The sequence below is a fragment of the Salvelinus namaycush genome, chromosome 1, assembly GCF_016432855.1.
Source record: "Salvelinus namaycush isolate Seneca chromosome 1, SaNama_1.0, whole genome shotgun sequence".
Lineage (NCBI taxonomy): Eukaryota > Metazoa > Chordata > Actinopteri > Salmoniformes > Salmonidae > Salvelinus > Salvelinus namaycush.
The window spans coordinates 62,809,701-62,821,988 of record NC_052307.1 but is presented as its reverse complement, the minus strand read 5'-3'; the positions used below and the strand labels follow the sequence as shown (position 1 = coordinate 62,821,988).

At 42.4% G+C, this 12,288-nt stretch overlaps 1 pseudogene; it reads right to left on the bottom strand.

Moving 5' to 3' along the window:
• Positions 1 to 1,414: 1,414 nt before the first annotated feature.
• The window catches only part of LOC120052505, a 29,616-nt pseudogene continuing 18,742 nt past the window's right edge, over positions 1,415 to 12,288 (bottom strand).

Sequence of the window (12,288 nt, the reverse complement as noted above, 5' to 3'; positions counted from 1 at the left end):
GAAATAAGTGATATTCAGTGAAGCCTCTTGCAGAGTTTAATTTCCATGTAGGCAGCTTCTCAAATCTGCCTCTCCTTTTCCATGCCACACTAAATGACTAATTAACGCAAAGGCATTATGCTTTATTTGCCTGTCACTAACATTTTGGGGGATTTTCACTGATTTATAAACAATATAAAATTATTTTATGTACACGACAAAGTCACTCAACTATTCACAAAATACAAATTAAACATATCATTAGTCAAAGACCAAGTACTTATTTTCACAATTGAAAGCACCAATAGAGTTTAGCAAGTTTCATAATAAATATGGACTATATTTTCAGATTTTGGCCAAACACCATACATTCAACGTCACGAATCTCAAGAGATTACAGTAGGACAGTGATGGTTTTGCATAGTCTTAACCACTTTTTTTTTTTTAAAGGGACCATGAATTGGGAGGTGACCCTGGTGATATGAGAAGCTAAGTCAAAGAGAGGGAAAGGGTAACGCCGACAGACATGAGTGTGGTGGTGACCTTTATACACTGGAGCCGTTTAATTACCTTTCTCAGGAGATGAAATTCAATGACTTAAAGGTTTACCTTGCAAGGCTGCTACGTATACACCGGGCCTTTGATATACAAGATATAGGTGTACAGAGTAGATGGCCTGAAGACCATCAAAGCACTTGTAATGTAAATATTTCCTTGTGAAGTTCACCTAACACATTTTATTGTTTGATGGCTAAATATCAATTTCAATCAATGATTTTTTTTTTTTGACATTTAAGTGCAATATATTGACGGTCTGTAGACAACCTGCAGATCAAATTGTAGAACCATGTAAAATACTAATAATGCAAATACAAACAAGGTGGCAGGAGACATGGCTGGACGAGGGCTACATTCTGGTGGATTTACCAACTAAAAAAATAACTAAACTAAAAATGTGGTACATGAAATTCTGACAACACGGTGTGACAGTAAAATGTAAAACAAAAAATAAATCTATAAAAAAAAAAAAAACAGGACCAAATACTGTCAATTGGGGATGAATAAAATTTAAAAGAATTGTTGAGTTCAACAAAAAATAAGATTCAAAATAACTTGAAATGCATAGTGATGGTGAGGAAGATTGATGTTTCAAAGCCCTGTCAAACACCAAACTATGGCCTGACAGCACTCCCATGTCTCCTTGCCACACTTTGTTTTTAAATATAACCTGATACCACAATCTCAATACAAGCAGCTCTCTTAAATGTCCTTCAGGTGTTTGGCGTTGAAACTTACCAGATGTATCATTGAATAATGTGAGTGAGTACCATGTCTATGAGAAGCCTAATCCCTCAGAAGGGGGTGTCACTGGCCAGGGTGCAGGTTGACAACACACTGGAGCAGCGCTCCTGGAGGGTGTTGTTATTGTCCCAGACTACAGTCTGTGAGCTGGCTGTGCAGCCCAGGGCCTTGGCCAAATCTGGGCACACAGACACAGCCACTGGAAGAGCAGGCAGAACTTTCTATGGAAGCTGTGGGTGATCCAGAAGTAGAAAATGCAGTTGAGGAAACGGTTGGCAGCCACACCACCACAAACTCAATCCACTCCGTAACTATGTTGCCCGAGATGGCTGGTGGGAGAGAGAACAGAGAAAAATACATAGAAAGGGACAGCATAGGCTATGAAATAAAACCGACTTTGCACAAGCATAGTCAGTCGAAGTATACGCCCCTTCAGTGATTGTCAACAGTACTACTTGTAGCAGGAGTGGGAACTATGGACGGGATTCTTCAATCAAGAGTTTGTTGTCATTCAACGAGAGACGATTAGTTTTCATGCACATTTATTCACTTGAGAAATACTGCACTAAACATAGTTATATGTGAAATTGCACGACTAAGATCTCCTAGCCGAGTTAGTGTTAGCAAACAGAACCTAGGATGCGGGGCCTTTAGGCAAACACATTTACAAAGAACCAAACATCCATTGTCTATCACGAACGTTGAATAAAATGTGAACTTACTCTGCCGATTGTCCGTGGTGTTGGTTCTTCAGTGAGTCGAAATTTGAGAAACTATCCACAGACAAGTATTATTACAGACTTCAAACTGGGACAATCAAGATGTGTTTGCTCCTGACCCAAGTCACGTGCACAAGGATATGCACGTCGATGCATGCATACTAACCCGTCTTGCACGTGTTTACATGGTTTTCCGCATGTGCCAGGTGATATATATTTCAGCAGAGGTCTAAAAAGTCAGGTAAATAACACTTTCCTGTGTATAATTTGTCTCAGAAGTTCACCCACTGAACGACCAACTATACTGACAACCAGTATGGTAAATGTAATTTTATTCAAGGTCTACTTGAATAAGGTCTACTATAATTATTACACTGCTTAGTTTCAGGCTGTATACCAGAAGCTGCCGGTATCAGTCTGATTCAGTAGCCTACCCCAGTCATCTTACACCCAGCACATTGACATTTCAACTTTACAGCCTTGTAGCCAACATTTGTTACGGGCGTTTTCCTGAGCTCGTTTAGAAGGGTGGTGAGTGACTTTGGGAAAAACATGCAACCTGTCTTAATTTGAGATGTTCCATCAACAAGTTGTAAACCAACTGGTTATTTCTATAGGCCTACTCACCATTATAGATAATTACCGCTATGCACGGCGTCCAACATGTGTCGTACACAGTCATCACAGGGACAAGCACCCTGGATGCTACGGGTCTGTTGTGACGACCCAGGTGTTGTGAGCGCATCTTTACTCGCTGTCTCATTGCAGCAAACCAAAGGCGCAAGTCATGATGATTGAACAAGGAAAGAAGAGGAGGCATGTCAACGTTAATGTACGATGGATTGCAAACCAGTGACGCTGTAGAAAAGTGGACCTCAATTGTCCCGTTAGGAAAATATATGGGCACAAGTAAAAATGGAGGAAAACACCATGCAAAGGCGATCAGAAGCAGAATTCTTCTCCTTGTCATTAGTGATTAGTATTTCAGCGGGTAAAACACTGCAATGTATCTTTCTAGACTTATTGTATTCAGTGTGTACATGCAAGTTGAATAGGTCGTTGCGTTGAAGAAAGCCACAATGTGACAGAGGGAGTCTGGGCCTTCACTGTAGTCTTTCGCAAGACTGACGCACAGATTCAAGGGCGTGATGATCAGTCCAAACGCCGAATCAGCACCGGTGAGTGAGAATAAAAAGTATCGAGAGTTCCTTGACCAGCCGGACACCGATGAAGAAATCACCATAATAACTGCAATATTCCCCAACGTGATCATCGCTGCTAAAACTGACATTATGCCAATTTTGCATTTGCGTATCTGTGCTGGTTAGATTGGTGTCCTCGGACAAATTGAGTGTTGCAAACATTGTCCTCAACTCTGGCATTAGTTTGTCACATCCTCTGTAACCCCCCCCCCCCAAAAAAAACTCCCAACGGCAAGCACTTCAAAATTCTTTCAGGTGAATTTACATGATAAAGTCGATTTACCAAGCCGTGGTATGCACAACAATAAATACCACCCGTGGCACTGTAGGTGGTAGTCACGTGCCCCAATCAAATACGTGGATATAATGCAGGTAAATATATCAACCAAGAGGCACATTATTCTTCCTTGGCCATAAGGATAAATAGACATTCAAAGGACTTTTCATCACATTTTGGAGTTGGTGTCCATTTATGCCATTGTTTTGTTGTATAATGTAGTCAACATTGTATTGAGACACTCATTTACACTAGGATTATTCTGTTGTGGCCTAGTTGTATGAGCAATGGCTCCATCGCAGCAACCAGTGATCCGGGTCGGCACCAATGTAACAGTATAGCTTCCGTCCCTCTCCTCGCCCCTACCTGGGCTCGAACCAGGGACCCTCTGCACACATTCGTCAACAGCCACCCTCGAAGCATCGTTACCCATTGCAACACAAAAGCTGCGGCCCTTGCTGAGCAAGGGGAACAACTACTTCAAGGTCTCAGAGCGAGTGACGTCACCGATTGAAACGCTATTAGCGAGCACCACCGCTAACTAGCTAGCCATTTCACATCGGTTACATAAGCACAGGCAGAGATGAGCTACATGGGGGAGTGGATTGGGGAGGAAGAGAGCGAGGACATGAACCTAAATAGTTGAAATATGAGCCCATCTCCTCCTCCAATCCCTGCGCTGGACTCCGCACAGATGGATTCGTCATTAGGACAGTGACAAGCGCATATATCAAAGGCGTATTCCAGGCCATCCTCCTTCCACAGAGGGACATGTTCATGGCTAGCTGACACTACTAGCCTACCTGCTGGGGAAGCAGCCCCTCTGATGGTCCTCCATAGCAGCTGGACCTCGCTATTCAAACATTGATACTGTACAGATAGCTCACATTCTCATTAGTGGCTCAGGCAGAAATTATATTTTATCAATCCAAGGGCCTTCATGAGAAATATCAGTCGGAGATCAATAATATTTTAATTACGTCTCACCCCAATACAAGGTTATTTCATTTGATTTTACAGAATATACTTCACATTGTATGAAAAAGATGTAACAAGTTTTGTTGGAATCCAAATAATATTACATTATTTTCTAATGTCTGCAAAATGAATCATGCTGTTGAAGTGAATAAGCATGAATCATCAAGAACAAATGAAGACACAAGCTGCCGTGAGATTTTAAAAGCAATGCAAATACATATTGGCCATTGAAAAGCACCATCATGATCTCATGCTACATAAATGTTTTATGCAAATTAAAGGATGAAAAGGAAATGCATGTGTTGTGATGTAGATAGGCACCGCTATGTTTCAGAGACTGGGCATTGTACAAGTCTGAAGTTAAAAGTATGGGGCCAATTTGGGCCTTTCTGTAATCACTCAATTCATTAATTTTCTATTTTGAGCCACAGGAGAGTAGGGCTGATGCACATCTCGGGTTGCCATTGGTTACCTGACGCATGGTGATAAGTGTCCTCATTCTTTTTTAGATTGTCTGTGCTGATTTATGACCGTTTCTCTCTGTTAGAGAGGCTGCTCTGTGGGTTTTACATTGCAACAACTAAACTTCTACCCCAGTGAAGATGAATATCTCATAAACCAGGGTTCAAGTCAGGTAGGAGATCATTAGCCTACTGTACGTTGAGTCAGTAATACATGGGGCAGGATAATGATGCTTTAGGTTTTTGTGACACATTCAATCAGAATTCAAGCACCCTTTCTTTAATATAATCAAAAATGACACAGGAAACATAATTAGTCTAATTAGTCAGAATATTATCTCAAATGTAATTTTTTTTTAAATAGTGCAGGGACAATATGATTGGATGCTTTGATAAATCTGACTTTAATGTACATTGTAATAGTGTGATCCAGGCAGAGGTAATGTGTTGCACGGCAGCAATCATCCCATATTGGACAACTGAACCTCTGAATTACCTCATGTGCCTCCTCAGAACAGCAGGACTAACAGGATTAGAATCTTCTGGAAGTTCACAGAAAAGAGGGTGGCTCATCCCTGCAGAGGGTCAAAGGGTTCTGGCATCGAAGCAAAACAAAAAGGGTTATCTTCTTAAACCCCTCTCTAAATTTTCCCTAATCTCTTATGTGCTATAGTTTGGTTCATTTTCTGTCTCTTTTCAATAATATTTTGAATTCCCATTAAGAAATAGGGATTTGACAAATAGAATGTCCCATTGTTTTATGGGAGTCTTTATATGTACAGCTCAAATATGGATGGTGTGAATACTTTAAATGAGTAGCTGTCAGGGAAAGATAGAAGTGTGTGTGTCCGTGTACACATGTAGGTTTCTGTGTGTGTGTGTGTGTGTGTGTGTGTGTGTGTGTGTGTGTGTGTGTGTGTGTGTGTGTGTGTGTGTGTGTGTGTGTGTGTGTGTGTGTCTGTGTACACATGTAGGTTTCTGTTCTGTGGATGTCTATCTGCACCTGCAAGATAGGGAAAGATGTGTTGTGTTTTTTGTGTGAGTGGGTGGACTTCGATTGTTTTGCGTGGGCTGCATCACTGTCAAGTGGTAAATGGTACAATGTGCAGCATGATAGCAGTAACATAACCACAACAGAAATTAGTCATTCGCAACTGCTCTCAGCTCACTTGTACTTGAGCAATATGCTTTCAATTGAAATTCGATTTTGGGAATTTCCCCCAACCACACAGCATAATGTATGATTTGTGCTAGGTAGTGACAATGGAGGAATAATGCATGAAGTTTCCTTTACTTTATGATGCAGATAAGCTTGCTAAAATAATAGATTAGTAATAGGACTAAGTGCATAAATATGAGTTTACAGGCACTCTAAAGCTGTCATGTGATTTGAACAGGGCATAGTTTCTTTCAAATTAGACACAAAAAAGCAAGGCCGTTCGTAGGAGAGGATTCATTAAGATATAAGAACCATTTTTTTCTCATGTAAATTAGATGCCATATATTGTTATTTACATGTACAATATTCAAATATGTACCCTTTATAAAGAAGAAGAAAGCATTCCCAATATGTATACTTATATTGACAATTTAACAGTTGTTATCGTTCAAATTTAAACCAAATTTCTATGACATGCCTAAATGCTTATTTCATATAATTCACATTAGTTGACAATGGTAGCTATCAATTATCAATAAATACTGGACAATGGAACTGATGTCTGTGCCCAGTGAGAATGTATCCAGAGGAATAATGTCAACCTCTCACTTGATAACGTGTCCCCTCTAATATGTGAATATTATAATTGAGGAAAGCTATTCACAGAATTACATTGGCTCTTATCAGTCCAAATCCCAAATCAAGGCCCAAGGGCACTTATATTCACCCAGAGAAATTCACTTCCTTTCTCATTTTTCTTTACTTGGACATTGTCATTAGAGCAGTTAAATCTTATGCAGATGATTCTGGTTGTCTTTCAAGACACGATCCAAATCGGGAAAAGGTTTTTCACTGACACTGACGGGAAGTGGTCTATGCAACACTCCATTATTTGAAGATTTGCCCTTTTGCCTTGTCATAATGATTCATTAGAACATTAAAGGACACCATAGTGAGCCATGTGCACAATCCCCACAGCAATCTGACATCTCATCGAGATTTAAAATGATCAAGGCACAAGTGAGTCCATTAGTAAGCACAGGCAGCGTTTTACTCTACCAAGGCAACAATAAGGGCATGAAGTCAGTAATTTAATAGATGTCCGGTTATCTGACCATCCAGAGACTATCATTGTGAAATCCACAGCTCAGAATCATGCATAGTAGCCTGATAGGGCTTGAGTGTTAGAGCCCTATAGATAGTAGCCTGATAGGGCTTGAGGGTTAGAGCCCTATAGATAGTAGCCTGATAGGGCTTGAGGGTTAGAGCCCTATAGATAGTAGCCTGATAGGGCTTGAGTGTTAGAGCCCTATAGATAGTAGCCTGATAGGGCTTGAGTGTTAGAGCCCTATAGATAGTAGCCTGATAGGGCTTGAGTGTTAGAGCCCTATAGATAGTAGCCTGATAGGGCTTGAGTGTTAGAGCCCTATAGATAGTAGCCTGATAGGGCTTGAGTGTTAGAGCCCTATAGATAGTAGCCTGATAGGGCTTGAGTGTTAGAGCCCTATAGATAGTAGCCTGATAGAGTTTGAGTGTTAGAGCCTTATAGATTTTATATTTCGATTTTTTGATTTCCCCTTTATTTAACTAGGTAGGCCAGTTGAGAACAAGTTCTCATTTACAACTGCGACCTGGCCAAGATAAAGCAAAGCAGTGCGACAAAAACAACAACACAGAGTTACACATGGGATAAACAAACGTACAGTCACTAACACAATATACAAATCTGTATACAGTGTGTGCAAATGAAGTAAGGAGGTAAGACAATAAATAGGCCATAGTGGCGAAGTAATTACAATTTAGCAATTAACACTGGAGTGATAGATGTGCAGATGAGGATGTGCAAGGAGAAAGACTGGTGTGCGAAAGAGCAGAAAACAAAAACAAATATGGGGATGAGGTAGGTAGGTAGTTGGTTGGTTGGGAGATTTACAGATGGGCTGTGTACAGCTGCAGCGATCGGTAAGCTGCTCTGACAGCTGACGCTTAAAGTTAATGAGGGAGTTATAAGTCTCCAACTTCAGTGATTTTTGCAATTCGTTCCAGTCATTGGCAGCAGAGAACTGGAAGGAAAGATGGCAAAGTAGGTGTTGGCTTTGGGGATGACCAGTGAAATATACCTGCTGGAGCGTGTGCTACGGGTGGGTGACCAGTGAGCTGAGATAAGGCGGAGCTTTACCTAGCAAAGATGACCTGGAGCCAGTGGGTTTGGTGACGAATATGTAGCGAGGACCAGCCAACGAGAGAATACAGGTCTCAGTGGTGGGTAGTATATGGGGCTTTGGTGACAAAACAGATGGCACTGTGATAGACTGCATCCAATTTGCTGAGTAGAGTGTTGGAGGCTATTTTGTTAATGACATCGCTGAAGTCAAGGATCGGTAGGATAGCCAATTTTACGAGGGTATGTTTGGCAGCATGAGTGAAGGAGGCTTTGTTGCGAAATAGGAAGCCGATTCTAGATTTAATTTTGGATTGGAGATGCTTAATGTGAGTCTGGAAGGAGAGTTTACAGTCTAGCCAGACACCTAGGTATTTATAGTTGTCCACATATTCTAAGTCAGAACCGTCCAGAGTAGTGATGCTAGTCGGGCGGGTGCGGGCAGCAATCGGTTGAAGAGCATGCATTTAGTTTTACTAGCATTTAAGAGCAGTTGGAGGCCACGGAAGGAGTGTTGTATGGCATTGAAGCTCGTTTGGAGGTTTGTTAACACAGTGTCCAAAGAAGGGTCAGAAGTATACAGAATGGTGTCGTCTGCATAGAGGTGGATCAAATAATCACCCGCAGCAAGAGTGACATCGTTGATATATACAGAGAAAAGAGTTGGCCCGAGAATTGAAGCCTGTGGCACCCCAATAGAGACTGCCAGAGGTCCGGACAACAGGCCCTCTGATTTGGCACACTGAACTCTATCTGAGAAATAGTTAGTGAACCAGGCGAGGCAGTCATTAGAGAAACCAAGGCTGTTGAGTCTGCCGATAAGAATATGGTGATTGACAGAGTCGAAAGCCTTGGCCAGGTCGATGAAGACGGCTGCACAGTACTGTCTTTTATCGATGGCGGTTATGATATCGTTTAGGACCTTGAGCGTGGCTGAGGTGCACCCGTGACCAGCTCGGAAACCAGATTGCATAGCGGAAAATGTACGGTAGGATTCTAAACGGTCGGTGATCTGTTTGTTAACTTGGCTTTCGAAGACTTTAGAAAGGCAGGGCAGGATGGATATAGGTCTGTAAAAGTTCGGGTCTAGAGTGTCTCCCCCTTTGAAGAGGGGGATGACCACAGCCACTTTCCAATCTTTAGGAATATCAGACGATACGAAAGAGAGGTTGAACAGACTAGTAATAGGAGTTGCAACAATGGCGGCAGATAATTTTAGGAAGAGAGGGTCCAGGTTGTCTAGCCCAGCTGATTTGTAGGGATCCAGATTTTGCAGTTCTTTCAGAACATCAGCTGTCTGGATTTGGGTGAAGGAGAAGCGGGGGTGGCTTGGGCCAGTTGCTGCGGGGGGTGCAGAGCTGTTGGCTGGGGTTGGGGTAGCCAGGTGGAAAGCATGGCCAGCCGTAGAGAAATACTTATTGAAATTCTCGATTATCGTGGATTTATCGGTGGTGACAGTGTTTCCTATCCTCAGTGCAGTGGGCAGCTGGGAGGAGGTGCTCTTATTCTCCATGGACTTTACAGTGTCCCAAAACTTTTTGGAATTAGTGCTGCAGGGTGCAAATTTCTGTTTGAAAAAGCTAGCTTTTGCTTTCCTAACTGACTGAGTATATATTGGTTCCTGACTTAACTGAAAAGTTGCATATCGCGGGGACTATTTAATATTAGTGCAGTACGCCACAGGATGTTTTTGTGCTGGTCAAGGGCAGTCAAGTCTGGAGTGAACCAAGGGCTATATCTGTTGTTAGTTTTACATTTTTTGAAAGGGGCATGCTTATTTAAGATGGTGAGGAAATCACTTTTAAAACACTACTGACGGGACGAGGTCAATATCCTTCCAGGATACCCGGGCCAGGTCGATTAGAAAGGCCTGCTCGCAGAAGTGTTTTAGGGAGCGTTTGACAGTGATGAGGGGTGATTGTTTGACTGCGGACCCATAACGGACGCAGGCAGTGATCGCTGAGGTCCTGGTTAAAGACATCAGAGGTGTATTTAGAGGGCAAGTTGGTCAGGATGATATATATGAGGGTGCCCATGTTTACAGATTTAGGGTTGTACCTGGTAGGTTCCTTGATAATTTGTGTGAGATTGAGGGCATCTAGCTTAGATTGTAGAACGGCCGGGGTGTTAAGCATATCCCAGTTTAGAAACAGTCCAGCAGGTATCAGCTATGTAGCCAAGTGATCATAGGGTTCAATGAGCAGCAATAGATGAAACAGGGAGCCGTTCGCTAGTCATTACTACTCTAGGTGAGTGGGAGACACAGCGTTCAGAAAGCTAGCGGGCCGGGGATAGCAGATGGGTCTTCACCGACATCCATGACGCAGAGGCAGGTTGAGAGCACATCGGCCCGAATTACGTCAGCGGACCAGTCGTGATGGATCGGCGGGGCTCTGTGTCGACAAAGGGTCCAGGCCAATTGGCAAGAGAGGTATTGTAGTTGGTGTACTTCGTTGGCTAGCCAGGAGATGAGCCTAGCTCGATGCTAGCTCGAGGCTAACTGGTGCTTGCTTCTGGACAAGGGTGTTAGCCACTCGGTAGCAGCTAGCTGGCTGAGATGATCCGGTGTAATGGTCCAGAGCTTGCTGCAGGAATCCGGTGATGTAGTGGAATAAAAGCAGTCCAATATGCTCAGGGCTGATATCGCGCTATGCAGACTGGCAGGTATTATCCGGGCTAAAGCGGCTGGTGTCTGAGCTAAAGGTAAAGACCGCTAGCAGTGGCTAACAATTACTAAATAGCTAGTAGCTAATTTGCTGGCTAGCTTCTGATGGAGGTTCCAGTTATAAGTTCTAAAAAAAGAAAGAAGGTATGTTTAATTAGAACATGGAAAAAAGAGATGAAATATATACCAAAAAAAAAGGAATATTTACACGGGACAAAACAACATACATATACTGTTAGAGCTTTATAGGTATTGGAATATACATAGACAAGGCCTTTCTTTGTTGCAACATTTTGACCAAACAATAATGCTTTATCTCAATCTCTTCATTCAAAGACTCAATCATGGACACCCTTACTGACAGTTGTGGCTGCTTTGCGTGATGTATTGTTGTCTCTACCTTCTTGCCCTTTGTGCTGTTGTCTGTGCCCAATAATGTTTGTACCCTGTTTTATTCTGCTGCCATGTTGTGCTGCTGCCATGTTGTGTTGCTACAATGTTGTTGTCATGTTGTGTTGCTACCATGCTGGGTTGTCATGTGTTGCTGGCATGCTATGTTGTTGTCTTAGGTCTCTCTTTATGTAGTGTTGTGCTGTCTCTGTTGTCGTGATGTGTGTTTTGTCCTATATTTTTATTTAATACATTTTTATTTTTAATCCCAGGCCCGTCCCCGCAGGAGGCCTTTTGCCTTTTGGTAGGCCGTCATTGTAAATAAGAATTTGTTCTTAACTGACTTGACTAGTTAAATAAAGGTTAAATATATACTGTATATTTTTTAAATACAGGTAAAAGGTCCTTTTCAATTTTCTGTGTGGTGGGTATGAATGATGACCATTAACTGTTTTTCCTCCTGGGTAAGCCTGCTGCACTGGTTCATATATTGACAGAGTTATGCAATACTTATGTCACTGTGTTTCTGCCTCCCACCCTCACACAGGAATGCCAATCCTGAGGCTAGAGCATTTCAGCATTACATAATCACTCCTCCTCTCTCACTCGAAAAGAGCTCTGCTATGGCATAAGCTATTGACATTCATTAAATGTCTTCCCTCTTCTGCTGTTTTTCTGTGCCACAACATTAATTTTTAACCCCTAACCTTTCCTCTCTGCTCTTGGGAGTGTAGAGGCTGGTTGCTAGATGCAGGGAAGCTGTGCACTGCATAATGTTTAGGCTGCTTTGTTTTCTGCTCTCCCCACAGACTGAGCTCTCGGTGTGGGGAGGAAACGGAGGGGAGAGGGCCCGGGCAGGTTTCCAGAACACTGCCTTCCACAGTTTGTCTACAAAGCAGGAAGATGCGGTGGTATATACCGTCCGCATCTCCAGTCTATTGGCACCTTGCCTTCGAGAGCATGATCTCTCTTTGCTATGAATAAATAAATAAAGC